The following is a 26,049-nucleotide window of genomic DNA, read 5'->3' as shown; positions in this document are numbered from 1 at the left end:
ATGGAATGATTGAGATGAAACCCGATACGTAGCTCATATCAGCCTTAAATCATCCTCAAATAAACCTCGTCATTGAGGAAATGAAGAAAAATATGAAAACGTTCAACTCGTCGTTATGAGGTGCATCGAAGAATTTAGAATGTAAATGTTTAAAATTATTGTTTTATTTCTCAAAATTGATAGTGTAGAAACTTTCTGAATATTTATTATTATATTAATAATAAATATATACTTTGCTCTATACTATACACATCTCTTCTGCTCAGCAATGCTGCATTTATTTGATCAAAAAATAAGTAACAATTGTGAAATATTATTCTAATGTAAATCAGCTGTTTTCTATGTGAATATATATTAAAGTGTAATTTATTCCTGTGATCAAAGCTGAATTTTCAGCATCATTACTCCAGTCTTCAGTGTCACATGATCCTTCAGAAATCACTATAATATGATGATTTGATGCTCAAGAAACATTATGATTATTATAAGTGTTGAAAGCAGTTGTGCTGCTTCATATTTGTGTGTAAACCGTGATACGTTATTTCTCAGGATTCTTTGATAAGTAGAAAGCTCAATAAGATATATAGCATTAATGCACTGTAAGTTGCTTTAAGATCTACTAAAAGTTTTATTAAACTCTAGAGTGATGAAAAAGTGTTTTTGAGTATGTTTGTGTCCTTTTAGTATTCAATGTTTCATTAATATTTCAGGTTTATTTACCTTGTCTTGTTGTTCAAGCTCCAGCGATAGTGACTGGAAGAGTCTCTATAGTGGGCAGAACTATTTTCATGCTCTGGTTTTTAAAATATTCATCAGTGAAGCCCCCCGACTTTAACATTCACAGGCCTGTTATTATCCTCAGATGGAGAAATATCAGTGCATGATTGTGAATGCTAGTGAAGCGTTTTGGAGACGATTGTGGATGGCTGGACAATAGAGCTTTGTTGTGTGAATGTAGGTCACAGTGTGTGTGTGTGTCTTTGTGTTCTCATCGATGCTTTTTCTGCTCTTGCTCGGACACATACAGAATTAATTTTTATTTTGAAGAAAATGTGAGTACTGTATGCAAAACTCACTGGCATTATGATTGGATGTTGTGTGTGGTTGCCAGGGTGTTGCTAATGTGTTGTGTGTAGTTGCCAGGGTGTTGTTGTGGTTGCTAATATGTTGGGTGCTTTTCAAGGTGTTACTATGCAGTTGCAATTGTGCTTTAGGTGGTTGCCAGGGTGTTGCTTTGTGGTTACAAATGTTGCTTTGTGGTTACCAGGGTGTTGCAAATGTTGTGTGTGGTTACCAGGGTGTTACTAATGTGTTGTATGTGGTTGCCATGGTGTTGTTGTGGTTGCTGATATGTTATAGGTGGTTGTCAGTGTGTTGTTGTATGGTTGCAATTGTGTTTTAAGTGGTTGCCAGGGTGTTGCTATGTGGTTGCAAATGTTGTGTGTGGTTGCCAGGTTGTTGTTGTGGTTGTTAATATGTTATGGGTGGTTGCCAGGGTGTTGCTATGCAGTTGCAATTGTTTTTTGGGTGGTTTCTAGGGTGTTGCTATGTGGTTGCATATGTTGTGTGTGGTTTTCAGGGTGTTGCTAATGTGTTATGTGTTTTTGCCAGGGTGTTTCTGTGGTTGCTAATATGTTATGGATGGTTTCCAGGGTGTTGCTATGTGTTTGCAAATGTAGTGTGTAATTGCAAGTGTGTTGCTAACGTGTAATGTGTGGTTGCCACTGCCAGGGTGTTCCTGTGGTTAATATGTTATGGGTGGTTGCCAGGGTGTTACTATGCAGCTGTAATTGTGTTTTGGGCGGTTGCTAGGGTGTCGCTATGTGGTTCCAAATGTTGAGTGTGGTTGCCAGGGTGTTGCTATGTGGTTGCTAATGTGTTGTGTGTGTGGTTGCCAGGGTGTTGCAGTGCAGTTTCTTGTGTGTTGTGGGTAATGGCAGGGTGTAGCTGTGGTTGCTAATATGTTGTGGGTGTTTGCAATGTTGTTGCTATGCGGCCTGCCCTACATTTAACTTTTTTCTTGTCTAGCAGCAATAATTGAAATATTAAGGCGATTACATTTGTGATTTTACTCACCCTCATGTTGTTCTAATCCTGAATGTCTTGATTATTTTTTTGTGTGTGTAACTCAACAGGAGTATTTTCTGTGTGTTTATATTTCTGCTTGTGTGGTATCATGGGAGCGTGCAGCATCACTCGTGTGTCAGTAGGGGAGCAGTCTGTTATGTTTGCTGTGTGGTTGCCAGTTTAACAGGGCACAAGCACAGCTCTGCTTCGCGCCACAGAAACACACACACACACACACAATCTCTTCAAACTGGTCTCTGAGCCATATGCGCTACAGATGGGCCAGTCTCTAGTGCTGGTCCGAGGGTCCGAGGTCGTTAATCAGGGATCTAAGTGCTGCCGGACTGCAGCAGAGAGAGGAATAATGTGCCATAATCAGACGTCATCTGCACATCAGGATGATTTATGCCGCTTTTTACCTCTCCCAAACAGGCACTAAACAACCTTGCACTCTAGATATTAACTCAAGATAATTGTTAATTTCTACTGAAGTATGTCTTTTATAATTATGACATGTTGCTTGTCATCTGTTGTAATGGTGAAATGTGTACCCCTATTTTTTTCTGAAAATATAGATATATCATAAAGACTCATAAGTGGGGTCTTATCTTGTTGGGCCAGTAAGCAGTCACTTAGCAACACCCTAGCAACCACCTAACAACACCATTGGAACTACCTTGCACACTCTAGCACCCACATGGCCACACCCTTGCAACTTACCAACACACCTCAGCAAACACATAGCATACCCTGGGCACCACCTAGCACACCCTAACAACCACATAGCAACACCCTGGCAACTACCTAGCAACACTTGGTTAAAGTGAGTGAGTGAGCGAGCGAGCAAGCGTGTTTGAGAGGGATTATGGGCTTGAGTAGTCACTGTCTCTCTCTGAGCCTCTAATCATTTTTACTGTGAAAGATTTGAGTGCGCTCACTGAGTCACTTACTATTCCTCTGCTAGTGTTTGCATGCATGAATCGTTCGCATCCCTCAATGTTTCCCTTGATAATGTTGTTGAAACCAAGGAACAATAACTTTTGGAAATTCTAGCATATTAATAATTCAGAGCTGAATGTGAATTAAACAGGATAACCTTAGTCTTGTCTTTTTTTGGTACTCAATATCATTAATGTTGATGGATTTTTATTTATTAAAAAGCAACCCAAATAGCATTTATTTTGCACTCAGAAAATGTGCATCATGTCAGTGTTATTTGAGTAACACAAAAGGTTTCATTTGGCTTGTGTGAGATTCACTCTGTTAAACTTGCTCATGTTCAAGTGTGACTCTCGTCTCACAGTGAGCTCATCCTGTCCAACATTGATGTCGGGGTTTCCGGTAATTGGCAGTGTCATGTGACCAGTTCCCGTGGCAACAGCTCAATCGGCATGGAGATTGTGGTTCTGGAGACGACGGCGCTGTACTGTTCGGCCGAGAGGGTCAATGGCAACAAGGGTGAATTCAGGTGCGTCTTCAGCTACAGAAGCATCACACTCACACACACTCTCGCTGTAACTTAAAAATCACTTCACTGTGATGCACCACTTAACACGCCATAGCAGCCACATAGCAACACCATTCAACCACCTAGCAAACACCCTTGCAACCTAGTAACCGCAAAGCAACATCCTTGCAAACACCTTGCACATACTAAGAACTACACAGGAACACCCTGGCAACCACATAGCAACACCCTTACAAACACCTAACACACCCTGGAAGCCACATAGGAACACCCTAGGAGCCACATAGCAACACCCTGGCAACCACACAGCATACTCTGGCAACCACATAGCAACACTCTTGCAAACTCCTAGCACACCTGCGCAGCAGCATAGCAACACCTAACCTAACACGTATCACACCCTGGCAACCACCTAGCACACCCTAGCAACCACATAGCAACACCCTTGCAACCTAGTAACCGAAATGCAACATCCATGCAAACCAGATGGACGTACCAACAAGTACTCAGGAACACCCTAACAGCACACACACACACACACAAGCCGCAGCTACAAAGCCCAGCCAACCGTCAGCAACATCTCACTCACACACAGACAGCATTACTTAAAAATCACTTCAACGTGGTTGTGATGCATCACTGCCTCTTTTCTCCTCTGTTGTATTTTAATGTCAGTTTTGATTGTTTAGATTGGTGCTTCTATAGCTTCATGTTCTGTGTTTGTGCAGGACACGTCTGTAATGGGCTGGAAAATCAGTCTGTTGTTACCAGAGGAATTAGTGTCATTTATTGCTGAGCATTTGTGCTTCACTTGACAGCAGCAAATGGACACTGTTCATCTTCACAAACCTCAAGTGTTGTATGAAACTCTGAACATGATCAGTTTCTCGGAAAGACTAAGTCACACCTGCACTGCCGTTTCAAAAGTTTAAGGTCAACCATCTAGCATAGCAACAGCCTAGTAACCGCAAAGCAACATCCTTGCAAACACCTTGCGCGTACGAACAACTACACAGGAACACCCTGCCAACCACATAGCAACACCCTTGCAAACACCTAGCACACCCTGGAAACCACCTGACACAACCTAGCAGCCACATAGCAACACCCTGGCAACCACATAGCAACACCCTGGCAACCACCTAGCAACACCCTTGCAATCACCCAGCATACCCTGGCAACCACATAGCAACACCCTTGCAACCACCCAGCATACCCTTGCAACCACATAGCAATACCCTTCCAACCACCCAGCATACCCTTGCAACCACATAGCAACACCCTTGCAACCACCCAGCATACCCTTGCAACCACATAGCAACACCCTTCCAACCACCCAGCATACCCTGGCAACCATATAGCAACACCCTTGTAACCACCCAGCATATCCTGGCAACCACATCGCAACACCCTTGCAACCACCCAGCATATCCTGGCAACCAAATAGCAACACCTTGGCAACCACCCATCATACCATTCTTGATCAAATAAATGCAGTCTTGGTGAGCATAAGAGACTTCTTTCAAAAAATATATTAAAATGTTCCCAACCCCCAAAATGTCTGAATGCTATTGTGTTTTATTGCAAAATATCACAGCCAGCTCCATTTGCTCAAACACAATTTACAAACAAAACATTTGGCAAAAACGTTTCAATATATGAAGTGTTAAACATGAAGACAGTCAGTATAGTTTGTTTGTAGTTAACGGATGATGTTAATCATAAATCCACTTAAAATCACCGAAACACCAGCTGATTCAAGACGTCAAACATTCGGTCAGGGAAGAGAACACCCTTGATCTGCTGAATCACATTCACATGTTGTTTTCTCAGGTGGCCGAAGACGTTGTCCGGTTTCCTGGCGTTCCTGCCGTGTGCTGTGGCCAGTGCTAGCTCCGCCCATAGCTCCGCCCCTCATGAGAAGAGGGCGTGGCGGAGGTGTGGCCAATCGGGCCGGTGGGCGGAGCATGACTATAACCAGTGCTCATACGCAAACCAGTTCACACGCAGCCTCCATGAACTCACACAGGTCTGTAACCTTCATCATCATTCAAGTCAATTCACATTTATTTGTATATCACTTTTCACAATACACAGAATTTCAAAGCAACTTCACAGAAAACGTCCACATTTCAATTTAGAGTGATCTGTTATCAGAGGTAACTCTCTAAGTTATGCATTTCAGAAATTCACATATACAAAATCACAGTTAGCGAAAAATGCATTCATTTAAACAATGTAATTATTTAACACTTATCCGGCTTTTGACACGCAAATGAGTTTTGCTAAAATAAAATTAAAATGTATCTTTGTCCAAATGGCATGAGAATTTGTACGGTTGTCAACTCTGTCTAAATCTAAAAAAAAAATTAAAAAAAATTATGGATTGATATCTGTTTTTATGTTAGTGTAAAAAAAACAAGTCAAACTCAGGTCTTTCGGAGAATCTGATCATCATCATCATCATCACGAGTGGGGTTTTATTGGAGTCGTAAGCTGTCGCTGGAGGGCCGTTATCCTGCTGGAATCACTTCGGCACGACACACACCTGATGATACTGAGCAGATGTTCAACTTGACCTTGATTTACTGAATCACTTGTGTTTTGAAGCCTGAGAACTGAGGGATTCCTTGAGATTTGATTGGCTCAGGCCCTCTTTTTAATTCCTCACGTCTCAATCTTCACAATTAGTATTTTAAGTGTCTTTGGACTTTGGTGTGCAAGACAACATGCAATAATCTGACACACAATCCAAGCAGCCAAAACACAGGTTTTAACCAGTCAAATTTGGAAAAGAGCGTATGCACAATGCAATACAATTTAAAAGTTTATGGTCACGGTTCGATTTTTTTAATGTTTGTGTCTCTTCTGCTCACCAAGGTTGATTTATATAAGGTTTAACTGTAATGCATTTAAAAAAGTAGACTCAAAGAGTTGACTTAAATATACATATACACCAAATGATGCGTACACTAAAATTCATAAATATACAATTACAGCAAAAACATGTCAACCAACATAATATCAATCAATGTAATGTATACAATAAAAAATGCTGGGTTGTTTTAACCCAATTTTGGGTAAAATATGGACAAGTATTAATAGTGTAATAATAGTGTAATAGACAAGTGTAATAGTCTTGTTTATATGAAATTACATATATTTGATGTAATTTAAATATTTATTATAATATGTAAATGTTACATATTATAAATGTAATTGCTCTCAAATATATAGTCTATTCTGCTCACCAAGGCTGCATTTATTTGATCAGAAAATACAGTAAAATTGTGAAATAGTATACCAATGTAAATCATCTGTTTTCTATGTGAATATATAGTAAAGTGTAATTTATTCCTGTGAATTTTAAGCATCATTGCTCCAGCCTTCAGTGTCACATGATCCTCCAGAAATCACTATAATATGATGATTTGATGCTCAAGAAACATTTATATTTTATATTAACTTTATATTTTCTCAGTTGTGCTCTTTCTCACTCCGATGTAAACTCAGATACCAGTGAGCGTGTCTAACGCGCTGATGGTGGCGCAGCGTCTCTCCTCGCTCACCAGCAGGGCGGCGCTGTTCGGAGACATGATGGATGTCATATTTGTCACTCACCTGGTAGAAAGACTCACTCGCCTGGTGGATGATGTCAGAGAGGTGAGAATCGCATCCCATAATGCCTCAACCGGTTTAATCCATCAGGATTCGGACTATATTCAGTCAGTCCAGCACAGATCAAAATCTATGAACGTTTAAGCAAAGACAAGGTCTTCTTTATCATTATAGTGGCAGTATTTTTCTTAGTATTATATGTTTAGTATACTTTTGATGGATCGATGCAAAAAAAAGTCTGTTCTTCCTCAGTGTTTCTGTCTTGTTTCCCAGCAAGAATATATAAACATTCCGGAGAATTAAGATTATTGAAGATTTGAGAAATTGATTGTAATGAGTTCATGCTTAAAACAAGAACAAATATCTGTCAAGAAAAATAATCTCGGTTTCCCTTTGAATTAAGTTTGTTTTTCTGACTCCATCGGCAGATTTTTTTTCTTCTTGAATAATTTAATTTAAAATCACTTAAGTTTTATTTTCAGATTTGTTTATTTATTTATTTTACATTTTTTCCCATTTGGCATCTCCAGTAAATGTATTTTGATTTAAAAATGTTTAGATATTTTTAAACTGGAAAAATATTTATCAATTTGAATTGCATATAACATTTCGATGCATTTGAATTACAGTTTTAACATAACTAATAAACATGATTTTTTTTCACAACAAACATAATATTGTGGATTTTAAGCACTGTAAATACATGCATTTTGAAAATATGAAAATAACAGTTGCATATCATTAATAATAAACTATGCCTTGATTTTTTGAGTGTAGAAATCTGACCTGCTTCATTTATGCGTGACTGACAAATATGCATTGCATTTATTAGTTTGCTTATGTTAAAACTGTTTAATCCATGGAAATTCATTGAAATTTTAAATGTATATAAATCTCAAACGTAGGCCTGAAATCCCTTTTTGCAGTGACGTGAGGTGATATGAAGACTGTAGTGATGATATGCTGTGTGTGTGTGTGTGTCTCAGTCTCTTCCACACACTTGTTTTGCTCGGCTGTCATTGACGCGCTGTTCTGCTACTGTGCAATTTAGGTGCAATTTGAGTCACTGCACATTGTTATCAGCTATTTTCAGCTTTAAGTGTTATGTACACATGTTCAGTGAAGACGGTTAGCATTTTAATAACACTGGCAGACTCCGCCAGAAGAGCTTTTGGAGGGTGTGAATGAGAAAACAGACCCGCTTTGGGGAAATTTGTATTAATTACACAACAGAAGAAGAGCTGTTCCTTCCATATGGGACCTTCAGGCCAGACACACACTTCACGCCAAGTATGCAAACATTTGCATGCATTTTCAAGAGGTTTTTTTATTGACTATGCATTTAAAGTTTACATTTTACAAGTATTTGCATTGACAGGGAATCAAACCCTTTGGAAAGCAACAATGCACTTGGAGAATGCTTGAGGCAGTAATGTTGATGCTTTTGTTGAAGATGTTGCGTGAATCTTCAGCTCTCGTGACCGAAGCCGTGTGTTGAATATGATTAGCACAAAGATGCTTTATAGGTAAATAAAAACAGACTTAACTGAAGCACACACTTCATTTACAGCCCTCCTGAAACACTCAGGTTTAATACTAACACTGCTCATTCACTGCCTATAGTGAGAGCTTAAAGTCAAAGTTACAATAATATATTCCATCATGGTTCAAATGTCGTTTAAGGGCTTTAAGGTCACTTAACAACTGTGAATATTGCCTCTTTATTCAAGTAAATGAGATATAACCCTCAGTTCTGCTATAGAGACTCAGCTTAATCCCGAATCGCAAAGCTCTTATAGTTTTTGATGGCTTGTTCCAGACATAAATTCAGTTCAGTACAGTCCGTTAAAGGAGATCAACTGTGCATGTGATGCAAAAAATGCTGTTCTTCCTCAGTATTTCTGTCTTGTTTTCCAGCACAAATATCTAAACATTCTTAAATCAAGATACATTTACTGGAGAAGCAGAATGACTGACAATATTAGAGTGTTCGATTAATCAAAATAAAGTGAGTTTATGCTTAAAACAAGAAGAAAAAATTTGCAAATGGGGTCAGAAAAATAATCTAAATTTAAAGGGAAAGCAAGGTTATTTTTCTGACTCCATTGGCAGATTTTTAAAGGTGCACTATTTGACTTTTTCCGCCACTAGAGGGCGTACATTCAAAACAACAACAACGGCGTGACCTCACCATTTTCACATTATGTGCCTTTACAACAAGACATTCAAACAATAAGACTAACACCGTCTTCAAGTTTTCTGTCAGTAAAGGAATCCAACCAATCACTCGCCTGTCTATTAAAACACACGCAAGATCAGCGTCTCTGTCTAGTTGAAGTTTGTCACGAAGTTCTCTCCATTTAGGAAATGCCACACCGATGTTGATCCTGGTTTTAACGTTATTTCTCACCTTGTCCCAAAATCTTCTTGGGTCGTTTGGTTGACCCATACGTTGACTTTTACGTTTACGTTTATGGTACTTGTCTTTGTCAACAGAACTAGCCGCAAACGGTAAAGAATAATTGTGTTCCATAACGACTGCGCGAAACAAGCTAGTTGCTTGATAGACGCTACAACTACAACTTCCACATTTGTCCACGAGACTGTTGCCATGGTTTCTACTTCAGTAAACCTCGTAACCGAGGGTAACGCGGATATGACGCCATTGACTGGCGACTTCCTCACACCCGCTCACACATCCCGTTTCTTTTGTTAAAATCGCTATTTTCTCACGATTTACAAATAGTTAGAAACATTTGGGATATTGTAAGTAATCAACTGAACAAAATATGTAACACTGGCCTAGTGGTTTTTGGTTAATTTACTTCAAAAATCCTACATAGTGCACCTTTAAGTGTAAAGTCACTTCATTTTGCTTCAGTTGTAGCTCTCAGTGATATGTGTCGGGTCCCCGCTATGATAACAATAACTTTCTCAAATGTTTACAGAACAAGCGGGAACCCAGTGTGCCTGTATCTTTTTCTATTGCTGTTCCATTAAATGATAGAAAGTCTAAGGCCTTCAAAAGCCGTACAGCAAACCCATCTAATCTGGTGCCTATTACACGACATACTAAGATTTCTGTGGGGACAAAAAGTAAGACTGTTAAGTTAGCACTTTTAAACATCCGCTCACTTAAAAATAAATCACTTTTAGTCAACGACTTAATAACCACATACAACCTGGATTTTATGTTGCTAAATGAAACTTGGCTAGAATAAAGTTGCAGTGCAACAGTCCTCAATGAAACAGCCCCTCCTAACTTTACTTTTATGAGTGTCTGCAGAGCTGTCAGAAGAGGCGGAGGTTTAGCTGCTCTTTATAAAGATGTCTATCAATGTAAGCAAATATAATTTGGGAATTACCCGTCTTTCGAGTATCTGGGTATTGTGTTAAAAGGTGCTCCACGCATTTTACTTATCATTGTTTACAGGCCTCCAAAATACTCTCCAGCTTTTGCTGAGAACTTAACAGAACTGTTATCAACAATTTCCTCAGAGTTTGACTGTTTTATCATTGCTGGAGATTTTAACATTCACATAGATAATGCAGAAAACAATATGGCAAACGAAATCAAAACTGTTTTAAAAACTTTTGATCTGACTCAGCATGTACATGGACCCACACATAATCGTGGACACACTCTAGATTTACTTATCAGTAAGGGTCTAAACATTTCATCAATTGTTATTAAGGATGTAGCACTGTCTGATCATTTTTGTATTTTCTTTGATATATTGATCTCTCCTGCCATTGAAGCTAGATCTGTGTCTGTCAAGAAGAGATGCTTAAATGAGAACACTAGTGTACTATTTATGAAGGCTATATCTTTAACACAAAGCATATCTGCTGACTCTGTTGATTTTCTCCTTGATTCTTTTAACTCAAAAGTTAAGAGTGTAATTGATGATATTGCTCCTGTGAAAGTCAGGAAGAAGAATGGCAGACAAAAAGCACCTTGGAGAAACTCAACAGCAGTGCAAAATATGAAAAGACAATGCAGAAAAGCAGAGCGCATGTGGCGGAAGACAAAACTTGTAGTCCATTATAACATCTACAAAGACAGCATCCATGCATCAACAAGGAACTAGGCAAAGCTAGACAGACTTTCTTCTCGAATATTATAAACAGCAATATAAACAACACGCGCACTCTTTTTGCTACTGTAGAGAGACTGACAAACCCCCCAAGCCAGATTCCCAGTGAAATGCTCTCAGTGAGAAAGTGCAGTGAGTTTGCTTCTTTCTTCTCTGAGAAAATCAATAATATCAGAAAGGTGATCAGCTCATCCTTGAGTTGCGCTGGGGTCAGGCAGATCAGACAACAGCACGAGAAAGTAGCCACTATGTCTGATTTCGAAGTAATTGATGGCAAAATTTTGGAAGAAACCGTACAGCACCTTAAAACATCAACCTGCGCCCTTGACGCACTTCCAACATCTTTTTTCAAAAATGTGTTACACAGCTTAGAAGCAGATCTCCTAGAAGTGGTAAATGCCTCTATTCTCTCTGGGAGTTTTCCGAACTCCCTGAAAACTGCTGTTGTCAAGCCCCTCCTGAAAAAGAGCAATCTGGATAAGACCATATTAAACAACTATAGACCGATTTCAAATCTTCCTTTCATAGGCAATATCATTGAAAAAGTTGTCTTCAATCAGCTGAACAAATTCTTAAGCTCGAATGGATACTTTGACCATTTTCAATCTGGTTTCCGACCGCACCACAGCACAGAGACCGCGCTCATAAAGATAATAAATGATATTCGCTTAAATACTGATACAGGCAAATTATCAGTGCTGGTTCTACTCGACCTCAGTGCTGCATTTGACACTGTCGATCACAAAATACTTCTTGACAGGCTGGAAAACTGGGTCGGGCTTTCTGGGATAGTCCTAAAATGGTTCAGGTCATACTTAGGAGGCAGAGGTTATTATGTGAGTATAGGAGACCATAAGTCTGAGTGGACATCCATGACATGCGGAGTCCCGCAAGGCTCAATTCTTGCGCCACTCCTATTCAACCTGTACATGCTCCCAATGAGCCAAATAATGAGAAAGAACCAAATCGCTTACCATAGCTATGCAGACGACACACAGCTCTACTTATCCCTATCGCCTAACGATTACAGCCCCATTGACTCCCTTTGCCAATGCATTGATGAAGTAAACAATTGGATGTGCCAAAACTTTCTTCTGTTAAACAAAGACAAAACTGAAGTCATTGCGTTTGGAAACAAAGATGAAGTTCTCAAGGTGAACGCATACCTTCAGTCTAGGGGTCAAACAACTAAAAATCAAGTCAGGAATCTTGGTGTGTCTCTAGAGTCAGACCTTAGTTTCAGTAGTCATGTCAAAGCAATAACTAAATCAGCATACTATCACCTGAAAAATATTGCAAGAGTTAGATGCTTTGTTTCCAGTCAAGACTTAGAGAAACTTGTGCATGCTTTCATCACCAGTAGGGTGGATTATTGTAATGGACTTCTCACTGGCCTTCCCAAAAAGACCATAAGACAGTTGCAGCTCATACAGAACGCTGAGCAGAACCAGAACATATGACCACATCACACCAGTCCTCAGCTCTTTACACTGGCTGCCAGTTACATTTAGGATTGATTTTAAAGTATTATTACTGGTATATAAATCATTCAATGGCCTAGGACCTCAATACATTGCAGATATGCTCACTGAATATAAACCCAACAGATCACTCAGATCATTAGGATCACATCGGCTAGAAATACCAAGGGTTCACTCTAAGCATGGCGAGTCTGCTTTTAGCTACTATGCCAGCCGCAGCTGGAACCAGCTTCCAGAAGAGATCAGATGTGCTCCTACAGTAGTCACATTCAAATCCAGACTCAAAACACTTCTGTTTGCTGTGCATTTACTGAATGAGCACTGTACCACTGTTCGTCCGACTGTTTGCACTGTATTTTATTTTATGTTTTAATTACTCTGATTACATTTGATTATTTCTGTATTTTATCTTTTATTCTAAACTGTTTTAATTATTCTGATTTCTTTTGATTATTTTAATTTCTTCTATGTAAAGCACTTTGAATTACCATTGTGTATGAAATGTGCTATATAAATAAACTTGCCTTGCCTTGCCTTGCTTTGCTTCTCAACTAAATGTATCTCGATTATGTTAAAGAAAATGTATTATGGCCGTCTACAAAGTCTTGCTTCTTACTAGAACAGGTTTTCCTGCTTGAATGTTGATTATTTTCCTCATATTCTCCATTGTTGCGGCTCCTCTCTTCCCAGTCTGTCAGTAACGCTCTGTTTACTTCCTGTCTCTATGAAGCCCCTCCTCCTGAAAAGCACACTGTGCTCTGATTGGTCGGCTGGAGCAGTGTGTTGTGATTGGTCGAGCGCTTCGAGTGTGTTTGGGAAATGTCCCGCCCCTTCCCATAACCGCCAGTTAAACACACTACTAACTAACTCAACCAGGCCCCGCCCCCTTTATTCTGCGCATTAATTATTATAATGAGGAATATTGTGACGTGTTCGTTCCCGGAAGAAACTCAAGATACAATGGAGGCGTTTCAGGAGTTCAGAAACACTGACACTGATATAGAGAAGAACTCACTTTTTCATGCTCAAAGAGCAACATTACACACTGAAGAAAGATGAAATAAAGCATAATATGTCCCTGAGGAACTTTGTGTCCACTGATCTGTGCTTGTGTTTCTCTGTAGTTGTGTGACCATGTGTTCGTCATGGCCAGTGACATGATGCAGGTGGAGGAGCACATTCTCTGGATGGCTCAGAATGAAGCTCGCGCTTGTACACGTATCGTCCAGTGTGTGGAGCGGATCGCAGATCTCACACTCGACGCCAACAACACCGTCATCTCAAAGGTGAAGCTCACTCTTTCATTCTGACAGATTTCAGGATACAGGGGAAAAACAATCATGGCTTCATGCTTTGATGGTTGTAATGAAACCATTTGCGAGCATTCAGAACTGAACAAACAGATTCTGACTTGAATGTCTCTGATTGGCCATTGCGTTCACACGCTCAACAAACAGCTCTGTGATTGGCTACAATGCTCAATGCTGTAGAAACATGTTGTAAATAGAAACCTTTGACGTTCTTCACAACACTTATGACACTGCAAAAAAAATGCTTTTCTTACTTAGTATTTTTGTCTTGTTCCCAGTATAAATTATCTAAAATTCAAATATCTAAAAATTCTTAAATCAAGAAGCATTTACTAGATGAGTAAAATTACATTAGAAATGATATCTTGTTTTCTTAAAAAAACTACATGAAGTCAGTTTTTGCTTAAAACTGTTTTTTTCTCACCCCATTGGCAGATAATTTTGCTTGCTTTAAGTAAAAACTCACTTAATTTAGATTTTTTTTAATCAGAAAACAATAGTTTAATAATATAATTGAATAATATAAATAGAATTTCTTGTGTCATTTTACTTATCTAGTACTGTAAATGCTTCTTGATTTAAGAATTTTTAGATATTTGGACTGGAAACAAGACAAAAATACTGAGTAAGAAAAGCATTTTTGCAGTGCAATGGATTCTGATGTCAGGACTTTATATCTTTAATATCATTATTTCTTCTCACATTTGCGAGTTTATATCCCACAATTCTGACTTTATTTCTCACAAATTCTGAGTTTAGATACAAGTGCGAGAAATCAAGTCATAATTGCGAGGTAAAAATTTACAGTTACTTTTTTATTCTGTGATGGAAACAAGCTTCCATACAAAACACATTCAGTTGATTTAAGAAAAAGATGCACTTTAAAAAAAGGCGTAATATATATGTATATGTAGCCAATTTAAGCTGCAAAACAATATTATGCATGGAATGCATGCTTCTTTTGATAAAAACAACATTTATTTTGTGAATTGATATGAATTACTCCTGAGATTTGCTCATTAAACCCTAATGAAAAGAGGTTTGTGCGCTGCTGATTTATTCCCTGATGCATTGTGGGCCGTGGGATCCAAACGTTTGTTAATCTGATGACTAATACTGTACATGCTGTCTGTATCTCAGGTGGGTTTCTATATTCTGTATTCTGGGTATTCTGTAAATATTGACGTAATCACCATTTCTGAGCTTCTGGTCTGTTATTGTTCTGATAATGTAGGTTACAGACTCGGATCCTTAATGGAGTCTTTGTTTAGTCTTTACATTTTCATAATCAGTCCTTGACTCACCCGTACAATGAATGAAGTTTATTTTCCAACAAGCAATTAGTGTGAGGAAAGTAGGTCGCGTAACGTTGAGTGTGTGTGTGTGTGTGTGTGTGTGTGTGTGTGTTCAGGTTTCTGCTAACATCGCTCTGGAGGCCCTGATGGTCCCGCCGACTCTCATGGGTTTATTGTGTACGGTGGCTCTACTGCCCCCTGTGGCCGAGCCGGGTCACGACGAGAGCGGATCACAGCGCACACACACTCTGCCTAACTTCAGATGTCACACGGTTAATGTCTCCGGCTCACCCATGGGTCAGCTCAACCAGGTGAGAGTCAACTCTGACCAACTACACTGTAAAAAAAACAAGTAAATCAGACAAAATAACTGGTTTTTGAACCCATTACACTGCAAAAATGCTTTTCTTACTTAGTATTTGTGTCTTGTTTCCAGTCCAAATATTAACAAATTCTTAAATAAAGATGCATGTACTAAAGTAGTAAAATGCCATAAGATATTACTGTATGTCTTGTTTTCTGGGGGAATTAATCAAAATTAAGGGAGTTTTTGCTTAAAAGAAGCAAAATGATCTGCAAATTTGGTAAGAAAAATAATCTTGTTTCAGTTTGAATTAAAAAAAGAAATTCTTACCCGATTGGCAGATAATTTTGCTTGTTTTAAGCAAAAACTCACTTAATTTTGATTAATTCCCTCGGAAAACAAGACATAATATTTGTCGTTTTACTCATCTAGTAAATGCATCTTCATTCAGTTTTTTAATATTTGGACTGGAAGCAAGAAACAAATACTAAGTAAGAAAAGCATTGCAGTGTAATGTGTCCAAAAACTAGTGAACCACTTATTCTGACCGATTTCCTCGAATTAAGGCAGGAATTTACATTTTTCAAGCATTGTTTTTTCATGCACTGGTCTATTTTGCTTTTACAACAATGTCTACTTTGAGACTAGTGGAAAGAAAACTTCCAAAGCTTTTATTTTATTGCATTTTATTAATTTGCATCTGTATATATTCAATTCAAAGGTGGTGAGTGTGAGTCAGAAATCTCCATTTCACACACATCAAACTTTACAGTTTTATTTTCTGAAGGTTCATTCATTTATCATTCGTCTGGTTTATTTAACAGTTTATTTCCTGAAATGTTTTCTGTCTGTTGACAATATTTTCTGATTTATTTTCAAAATCCCCGCTGTAAAAACCTTCAACTCTAATGTCTTAATTTTTTTCAAATCTGGCTTTATCCAATGTTCAGATTTCTATTCTTGAAATGAATGCATATTTAATTGGTTGATGCCTCATTTGCATATTTAAATATTGTACCCTGTTCAACTAGTGTCTTCCCTTAAAATAATTAATAATTTATACGTTTGAAACACTTTTAATTAAATCCCTTTTAAATCTAATTATGATTCCCAACATTCTTTAATGAGGAAATATTTTATTTAAAAATTTGTATAATGTTTCACAATTTTATAATTAGACATATTTTAAATTATGAATATTGTTTTTAAATATTTTATAATTTTATATTTTATTCACACAGTTATATGAGCTGATATTATGTCTTTGTCTCTCTGGTCAAATGGTTAGAAGAACCGTTTTTCTTTCTAAATTGTTGAATTTCCTTGTGGGACGGCCATGTTTTTTAAACTTTAGTTAAATTTACAGCCAAGAACTGTGATTTATCTCTAACTCTGCCAGTCACAATTAGGTTGATTTATAACTGAGGGGGCGGGGCATTATTATTCTAGACAGCATTTAATTGGACGAAGGTTTGTATCCGCCCTGAGAGCGAGATCATGAGTCTTCAGTATTTTTCCTCTGCTTTTATAGATGAGAAAGACTCAATATGTATATTTATATGTGTAAATAAATATGAATTGATATTTTCTTCACGCATATACGCTAAAAGTTTCTTTCACACAGCAGCGGAGCTTATTTCTACCAATGGTTTGTTTTTATAATCGCATGCATTAGTATGACACAGTTTTCTAAACTCCATTTAAAGAGTATTTTCCGACAGAGTTCTGGAGCTCTGAGGAGATCAGGCTGTAAAGTAGAGTACATACAGAGTAGAGTAGAGTAGAGTACATACAGAGTAGAGTAGAGTAGAGTAGATACAGAGTAGAGTACCGTAGAGTACATACAGAGTAGAGTAGAGTACATACAGAGTAGAGTAGAGTAGAGTAGATACAGAGTAGAGTAGAGTAGAGTAGATACAGAGTAGAGTACAGTAGAGTACATACAGAGTAGAGTACAGTAGAGTAGATACAGAGTAGAGTAGAGTAGATACAGAGTAGAGTAGAGTAGAGTAGATACAGAATTGAGTAGAGTAGAGTACATACAGAGTAGAGTAGAGTAGATACAGAGTAGAGTACAGTAGAGTACATACAGAGTAGAGTACAGTAGAGTACATACAGAGTAGAGTAGAGTAGATACAGAGTAGAGTAGAGTAGATACAGAGTAGAGTAGAGTAGAGTACATACAGAGTAGAGTAGAGTAGAGTACATACAGAGTAGAGTAGAGTAGATACAGAGTAGAGTACAGTAGAGTACATACAGAGTAGAGTACAGTAGAGTACATACAGAGTAGAGTACAGTAGAGTACATACAGAGTAGAGTAGAGTAGATACAGAGTAGAGTAGAGTAGATACAGAGTAGAGTAGAGTAGATACAGAGTAGAGTAGAGTAGAGTAGAGTAGATACAGAGTAGATACAGAGTAGAGTATAGTATAGTAGAGTAGAGTAGAGTAGAGTAGAGTAGAGTAGAGTAGAGTAGAGTAGAGTAGATACAGAGTAGAGTAGAGTAGAGTAGATACAGAGTAGAGTACAGTAGAGTAGATACAGAGTAGAGTAGAGTAGATACAGAGTAGAGTAGAGTAGAGTACATACAGAGTAGAGTAGAGTAGAGTACATACAGAGTAGAGTAGAGTAGATACAGAGTAGAGTACAGTAGAGTACATACAGAGTAGAGTACAGTAGAGTACATACAGAGTAGAGTACAGTAGAGTACATACAGAGTAGAGTAGAGTAGATACAGAGTAGAGTAGAGTAGATACAGAGTAGAGTAGAGTAGATACAGAGTAGAGTAGAGTAGAGTAGAGTAGAGTAGAGTAGATACAGAGTAGAGTAGAGTAGAGTAGATACAGAGTAGAGTACAGTAGAGTAGATACAGAGTAGAGTAGAGTAGATACAGAGTAGAGTAGATACAGAGTAGAGTAGAGTAGAGTAGAGTAGATACAGAGTAGAGTAGAGTAGATACAGAGTACAGTAGAGTAGATACAGAGTAGAGTAGAGTACAGTAGAGTAGATACAGAGTAGAGTAGAGTACAGTAGAGTAGATACAGTATAGAGTAGAGTACAGTAAAGTAGAGTAGATACAGAGTAGAGTAGAGTAGAGTAGATACAGTATAGTGTAAAGTAGAGTAGATACAGTGTAGAATGTAGTAGAGTCAAGTAAAGTAGAGTAGATACAGTATAGAGTCGAGTAGAGTCGAGTAAAGTAGAATAGAGTAGAAAAGAGTAGAGTAGAATAGAGCAAAGTAGAATAGAGAAGAATACAGTAAAGTAGAATAGAGTAGAATCGAATAGAATTATTTTATTTTATATTCTATTTTATATTTTAAATATAACATAAAATATAATATAATTTAATATAAAATAAACTATTGAATTAAAAAATATTTAACAAAAACAATCAAATTAAAACGCTTACGCTGGCACTGAAACATTTGGAATAACTATGAATTTTTAAACTCACTAAGGCTGCATTTATTTGATCAAAAATACAGTAAAAAATTTGGAATATTTTTCCAGTGTAAATCATCAGTTTTCTATGTGAATATATAGTAAAGTGTAATTTATTCCTGTGATCAAAGCTGAATTTTCAGCATCATTACTCCAGTCTTCAGTGTCACATGATCCTTCAGAAATCACTCTAAAATGCTACAAATATATATTATATATATATATATATATATATATATATATATATATATATATATATATATATATATATATATATATATATATATATATATATATATATATATATATTAAATATTGAAATATTACAAGTTTAAATGTATAAATATATTACAAGCTTTACATCAAATAAATTCAGTCTTTGCAAACAGATATAAAAAAAAATCCTAATGATTCTAAACTTGTGGCCGCCAGTGTACTAAAACTTTTTTTTAATTTGTTTTCCTGCATATCATGTGACCATTAACAGACATCAAAGAACTCTGAACATGCAAATATGTTTTTAAATGATTGAAATATAGCTAAAAATATCAGGGGAACTTCAAGCAATTATTTTAGCTCATAGGATGTGGTGTAATTCAGAGAGACTATAAAGATGATAAAGAATATCTTGAGAAGTTTCAGTTAAAAGATCCAATAATATCTTAGTTTGATTTGTGATGGTTCTCAGATTTGACACTCATGCAATGCTTGATAGTTCTTGATTATTCTATGATCATTATTTTGTGTGTGTAGAACATATACATTAAGTTTCTCTTGAGTTGAGCTCATGATGGAGCAGAACGCAGAACATTGGTGTAACGAGGAGCAACAGTGAAGTTCACTATAAATCATATAAACGCTGTAGGCTCTCATGTGTATATCAGTCTCAGGATCTGGTTAATTGATCATCATTCTGCCCTAGTGCACACTAACAAGTGAACGACCCGCTGCCTTCTATTTGGAATATATTTTGATCAGGACTTTATTTGCCGGCTGTGTGTCAGTTGCCTCTGGGAGATTTAGATCATTCATAATGATCTGATCACATCATTCACATGCAGTTTTATATAACGTTTAAATCAAATATTACAAAGTCCATTTTGTCATCTGTCGGCCCTTACATGAAACGCTCAGGCGAAAATGAATATCAATGATTTACTCAACTCCAGAAATGACATGTGACTCGTGCACTGCATTTCATATCTTCTGAAGTCATGTGATTCTTTGGAACAGAAACTGAAATTGTGTTCATTTTACAATAATTTGCCATTTGCATGAGTGAATGAGTTGATATATGTGGTGCTAAATGCAAAGTTTAATGTAAATGTAAATGATGACAAAATTTGACTCGAGTGGAGTTTAGCTGTTTATAATTGGAGAGAAACATCGCAACATGCTGCATTAATATAAAAAAATATTTAGGTGAAATAGACATTACTACATTTTAATGTAGTATATAATCTAATTTTCATTTAATTTCCAGTGAAAAAAAAACTATATTGTGAAATACGTAGCCTTTTATATATATATATATATATATATATATATATATATATATATACCACAGGTGCTGGTCATAGAATTAGAATATCACCAAAAAGTAGATTTATCTCAGTAATTCCATTCAAAAAGTGAAATGTGGATATTATATTCATTCATTACTCACATACCGATGTATTTCAAGTGTTCATTCCTTTTAATTTTGATGATTATAACTGACAACTAATGAAAACCCCAAAATCAGTATCTCAGAAAATTAGAATATTGTGAAAAGGTTCAATATTGAAGACACCTGGTGCCACACTCTAATCAGCTGATTAACTCAAAACACCTGTAAAGGCCTTTAAATGGTCTTTCAGTCTAGTTCTGTAGGCTACACAATCATGGATGTCCAATAGACGACCATTGACATCTTGGACAAGGAGGGCAAGACACAAAAGGTCATTGCTAAAGAGGCTGGCTCTTCACAGAGCTCTGTGTCCAAGCACATTAATAGAGAGGCGAAGGGAAGGAAAAGATGTGGTAGAAAAAAGTGTACAAGCAATAGGGATCACCGCACCCTGGAGAGGATTGTGAAACAAAACCCATTCAAAAATGTGTGGGAGATTCACAAAGAGTGGACTGCAGCTGGAGTCAGTGCTTCAAGAACCACCACGCACAGACGTATGCAAGACATGGGTTTCAGCTGTCGCATTCCTTGTGTCAAGCCACTCTTGAACAAGACACAGCGTCAGAAGCGTCTAAAGACAAAAAGGACTGGACTGTTGCTGAGTGGTCCAAAGTTATGTTCTCTGATGAAAGTAAATTTTGCATTTCCTTTGGAGATCAAGGTCCCAGAGTCTGGAGGAAGAGAGGAGAGGCACAGAATCCACGTAGCTTGAAGTCCAGTGTAAAGTTTCCACAGTCAGTGATGGTTTGGGGTGCCATGTCATCTGCTGGTGTTGGTCCACTGTGTTTTCTGAGGTGCAAGGTCAACGCAGCCGTCTACCAGGAAGTTTTAGAGCACTTCATGCTTCCTGCTGCTGACCAACTTTATGGAGATGCAGATTTCATTTTCCAACAGGACTTGGCACCTGCACACAGTGCCAAAGCTACCAGTACCTGGTTTAAGGACCATGGTATCCCTGTTCTTAATTGGCCAGCAAACTCACCTGACCTTAACCCTATAGAAAATCTATGGGGTATTGTGAAGAGGAACATGCGATACGCCAGACCCAACAATACAGAAGAGCTGAAGGCCACTATCAGAGCAACCTGGGCTCTCATAACACCTGAGCAGTGCCACAGACTGATCGACTCCATGCCACGCCGCATTGCTGCAGTAATTCAGGCAAAAGGAGCCACAACTAAGTATTGAGAGCTGTACATGCTCATATTTTTCATGGTCATACTTTTCAGTTGGCCAACATTTCTAAAAATCCTTTTTTGGTATTGGTCTTAAGTAATATTCTAATTTTGAATGGAATTACTGAAATAAATCAACTTTTTGATGATATTCTAATTATATGACCAGCACCTGTGTGTGTGTGTGTGTGTATATATATATATATATATATATATATATATATATATATAGAGAGAGAGAGAGAGAGAGAGAGAGAGAGAGAGAGAGAGAGAGAGAGAGAGAGAGAGAGATTTTGCCAAAATGTATTTTACAATTGGAAGTGTATTTTCTTTCTGCCCCAAAATATATTTTTCCCTTTAAATGTTTATTTAAATGTATGCATATATATATATTATGTGTGTAGATATATATATACTTGACCAGTCTTTTTCATTTTTACAGCATTGAAAGGTTTAAGCAAGATATGTTTTACACATATATTTCAAATATATTCTGGCCAGAAAACAACAACAACAATTTCTTGTTGTATTTAAGTTTGTGTGTGTGTCCATGCATCTGTGAGGTTTCCTGATGCGTGTGTGTGTTCCTCTCCTCCTCCGTGTGTTCCCGTGTCTGTGTGTTTATGCCGTTGCATCTGCAGAACTGCATTAAAGACGTATTGCGCATCTCTCTGACACACACTCACCTGCGTCAAGCTAACAGAGAAACGCCTGTGAATGCTAAAACACGTTTCATCGCCGCTGCGCTATAGAGAGCGATAGAGCGAAGAACAGGAGAGAATCAGTCAGTAAATGATCACACTGAATAAGTGTAAAGATTAAGACACAATCCCATCGACAGCTAAAGCATCACATCTGACCTGTGAAATAAAACACGATTGTGTGAGAAATGCAGTTCATTTGAACTCGAAGCTTCTCTATAATCATCATCTGTTGCTTTGCCTGGGTTATGCTCTTTTTTTATTTTCACTGGTAATTATATAGCCATACGCCAGTCCATTTGTGTATGCAAATGATATTGTCCTCATACTGCTGATATTATAATTTCCAGAAGTGAATAATTCATGTCCAGAGTAGATTTAACTGAAGTGACCCAGCACACACAGATTTAATGTTTTCTTCAGGCTCTCAGGTGTTGATTTCATGTCAGTAAAAGACTGTCTGTGATCTGCAGGAGTGATGCTCAGTGATTAGCTAAGCGTGTGCGTGTGTGTGTGTGTGTGTGTGTGTGTGTGTGTTGCTGACGTGCCGTGGCTGACCTTTACTGCAACTCTCTCCCAGCTAACGGAATTTTTCTTCATGAACAAACATTCTTCCAGTAACGTTACTAGAATATTCATTCAAAATAATGTCCTTAAAACTTTTAACATAAAAACAATATGTATGCATCGTTCATGGAATGTCTTTACCTTAAACGTTTAGTAACATTTTTTTTTTTAAATGTAACCACTTGTTTCGGAATGTTCAGAGAACATTCAAAAGTAACATTCCAATAATTTTTGACGAATGATTAAATGGAATGTTCCCTTAACATTTGCATAACCACAAATTTTTATATACAGGTCCTTCTCAAAAAATTAGCATATTGTGATGAAGTTAATTATTTTCCATAATGTAATGATAAATATTAAACTTTCATATATTTTAGATTCATTGCACACCAACTGAAATATTTCATGTCTTTTATTGTTTTAATACTGATGATTTTGGCATACAGCTCATGAAAACCCAAAATTCCTGTCTCAAAAAATTAGCATATCATGAAAAGGGTCTCTAAACAAGCTATTAACCTAATCATCTGAATCAACTAATTAATTATAAACACCTGCAAAAGATTCCTGAGGCTTTTAAAAACTCCCAGCCTGTTTCATTACTCAAAACCGCAATCATGGGTAAGACTGCCGACCTGACTGCTGTCCAGAAGGCCATCATTGACACCCTCAAGCAAGAGGGTAAGACACAGAAAGACATTTCTGAACAAATAGGCTGTTCCCAGAGTGCTGTATCAAGGCACCTCAGTGGGAAGTCTGTGGGAAGGAAAAAGTGTGGCAAAAAACGCTGCACAACGAGAAGAGATGACCGGACCCTGAGGAAGATTGTGGAGAAGGACCGATTCCAGACCTTGGGGGACCTGCGGAAGCAGTGGACTGAGTCTGGAGTAGAAACATCCAGAGCCACCGTGCACAGGCGTGTGCAGGAAATGGGCTACAGGTGCCGCATTCCCCAGGTCAAGCCACTTTTGAACCAGAAACAGCGGCAGAAGCGCCTGACCTGGGCTACAGAGAAGCAGCACTGGACTGTTGCTCAGTTTTGCATGTCATTCGGAAATCAAGGTGCCAGAGTCTGGAGGAAGACTGGGGAGAAGGAAATGCCAAAATGCCTGAAGTCCAGTGTCAAGTACCCACAGTCAGTGATGGTCTGCGGTGCCATGTCAGCCGCTGGTGTTGGTCCACTGTGTTTTATCAAGGGCAGGGTCAATGCAGCTAGCTATCAGGAGATTTTGGAGCACTTCATGCTTCCATCTGCTGAAAAGCTTTATGGAGATGAAGATTTCATTTTTCAGCATGACCTGGCACCTGCTCACAGTGCCAAAACCACTGGTAAATGGTTTACTGACCATGGTATTACTGTGCTCAATTGGCCTGCCAAGTCTCCTGACCTGAACCCCATAGAGAATCTGTGGTATATTGTGAAGAGAAAGTTGAGAGACGCAAGACCCAACACTCTGGATGAGCTTAAGGCCGCTATCGAAGCATCCTGGGCCTCCATAACACCTCAGCAGTGCCACAGGCTGATTGCCTCCATGCCACGCCGCATTGAAGCAGTCATTTCTGCAAAAGGATTCCCGACCAAGTATTGACTATTGTGTGCATAACTGAACATAATTATTTGAAGGTTGACTTTTTTTTTTTGTATTAAAAACACTTCTTTTATTGGTCGGATGAAATATGCTAATTTTTTGAGACAGGAATTTTGGGTTTTCATGAGCTGTATGCCAAAATCATCAGTATTAAAACAATAAAACACCTGAAATATTTCAGTTGGTGTGCAATGAATCTAAAATATATGAAAGTTTAATTTTTATCATTACATTATGGAAAATAATGAACTATTTCACAATATGCTAATTTTTTGAGAAGGACCTGTATATAAAAAAGTGATTTAGACATTTTAAACACTCACATTCAGAAATAATGTTCTAATAACTTAATGGGAATACAGGTATCAGCTATAAACAAAAATATGTTCTCTTACGAGAGGTTCTCTCGTATTGCGTAAGTTTAGCTTACGCTACGGGAAAGATTCATCTTCTCGAGATACTGAAGCCAAAAAATTATCCTTAATTTTTTATTCCTTGTCAACGCAGTGCAGCAGCTAGCAGACCTAGAGCAGGCCATCTCGCGTGCTCATTGGCTACACTTCGGGCAACTGCTGCAGCCTACCAGTGAGCCCGGCGTGACGTCACGCCCAATGAAGGGCACCCGCGCCTTCATAGCGTCACAGCCCGCCGGAATGGGCGTGGCTTAGCGTATAACACTAGGGGCTGTAGGCTGACTTCCCTGATTTTCGTCTCTTCAGCGAGCTCTTCGCATCGCTGGATCTGAGAGAAGCCATCGCCGCCGTCGAACAGCGGACAGCCAGCTTAGGAGAGCGCTGAGGAAGCCGGCCGTCTTCGCCACCTTCAGCCATCCGTGCGAGCTACGCTAACCGGCGATGTATCCTTTACCTTGCTAAAACCTATTCTAAAAGAGCAGCGAGTGTCTTTTTTAAGACGCCTCGCACTTCCGGGGCTGCGAGCTCTGTAAAGCGTTTCCGCTGTCGACCCTGCGGGCTCGACTCGAAGCCTTCAACATCCCCCCGCCTCTCCTCACCAACACGCAGCTGCCGCTCATGAGCCTCACTGCCGTCGCATCTGAGAATGAGGCCGAGGGACACGTACGAGCACACGGCTAGCTCTCTTTACGTTACAAGAGAGCTACCCCGCCCTCGCGTCCCCGTTCGCGCGTCATGCAGAGCCCTCTCGCTTGCGCGCCGCCGTCGAAGTGTCTCGCCCTGTCAGTCCCCTTAGATAAGGCTACTGCAGCGGTGTATTTGGCAGCCAACGAACCGGTAATGCAACC

The 26,049-nt window shown here is 38.4% G+C and overlaps 1 pseudogene across 1 annotated transcript in view; it reads left to right on the top strand.

Annotated features, from left to right (window-relative positions):
- LOC143756657 (adhesion G protein-coupled receptor A2-like) overlaps window positions 1-26,049 on the top strand; it is a 180,439-nt pseudogene that overhangs the window by 78,498 nt on the left and 75,892 nt on the right. The window contains exons 8-12 of the transcript XR_013210307.1: window positions 3,371-3,535; window positions 5,369-5,564; window positions 7,049-7,198; window positions 13,856-14,017; window positions 15,453-15,647. The product of XR_013210307.1 is annotated as an adhesion G protein-coupled receptor A2-like (transcript). The remainder of the gene's footprint in view (window positions 1-3,370; window positions 3,536-5,368; window positions 5,565-7,048; window positions 7,199-13,855; window positions 14,018-15,452; window positions 15,648-26,049) is intronic.

The sequence above is a fragment of the Siphateles boraxobius genome, unplaced genomic scaffold, assembly GCF_051911475.1.
Source record: "Siphateles boraxobius isolate OS27281-9 unplaced genomic scaffold, OSU_SipBor_1 108, whole genome shotgun sequence".
NCBI classification, from domain to species: domain Eukaryota; kingdom Metazoa; phylum Chordata; class Actinopteri; order Cypriniformes; family Leuciscidae; genus Siphateles; species Siphateles boraxobius.
The sequence above is the reverse complement of the archived record's forward strand: the minus strand, read 5'-3'. Positions and strand labels throughout refer to the sequence as shown.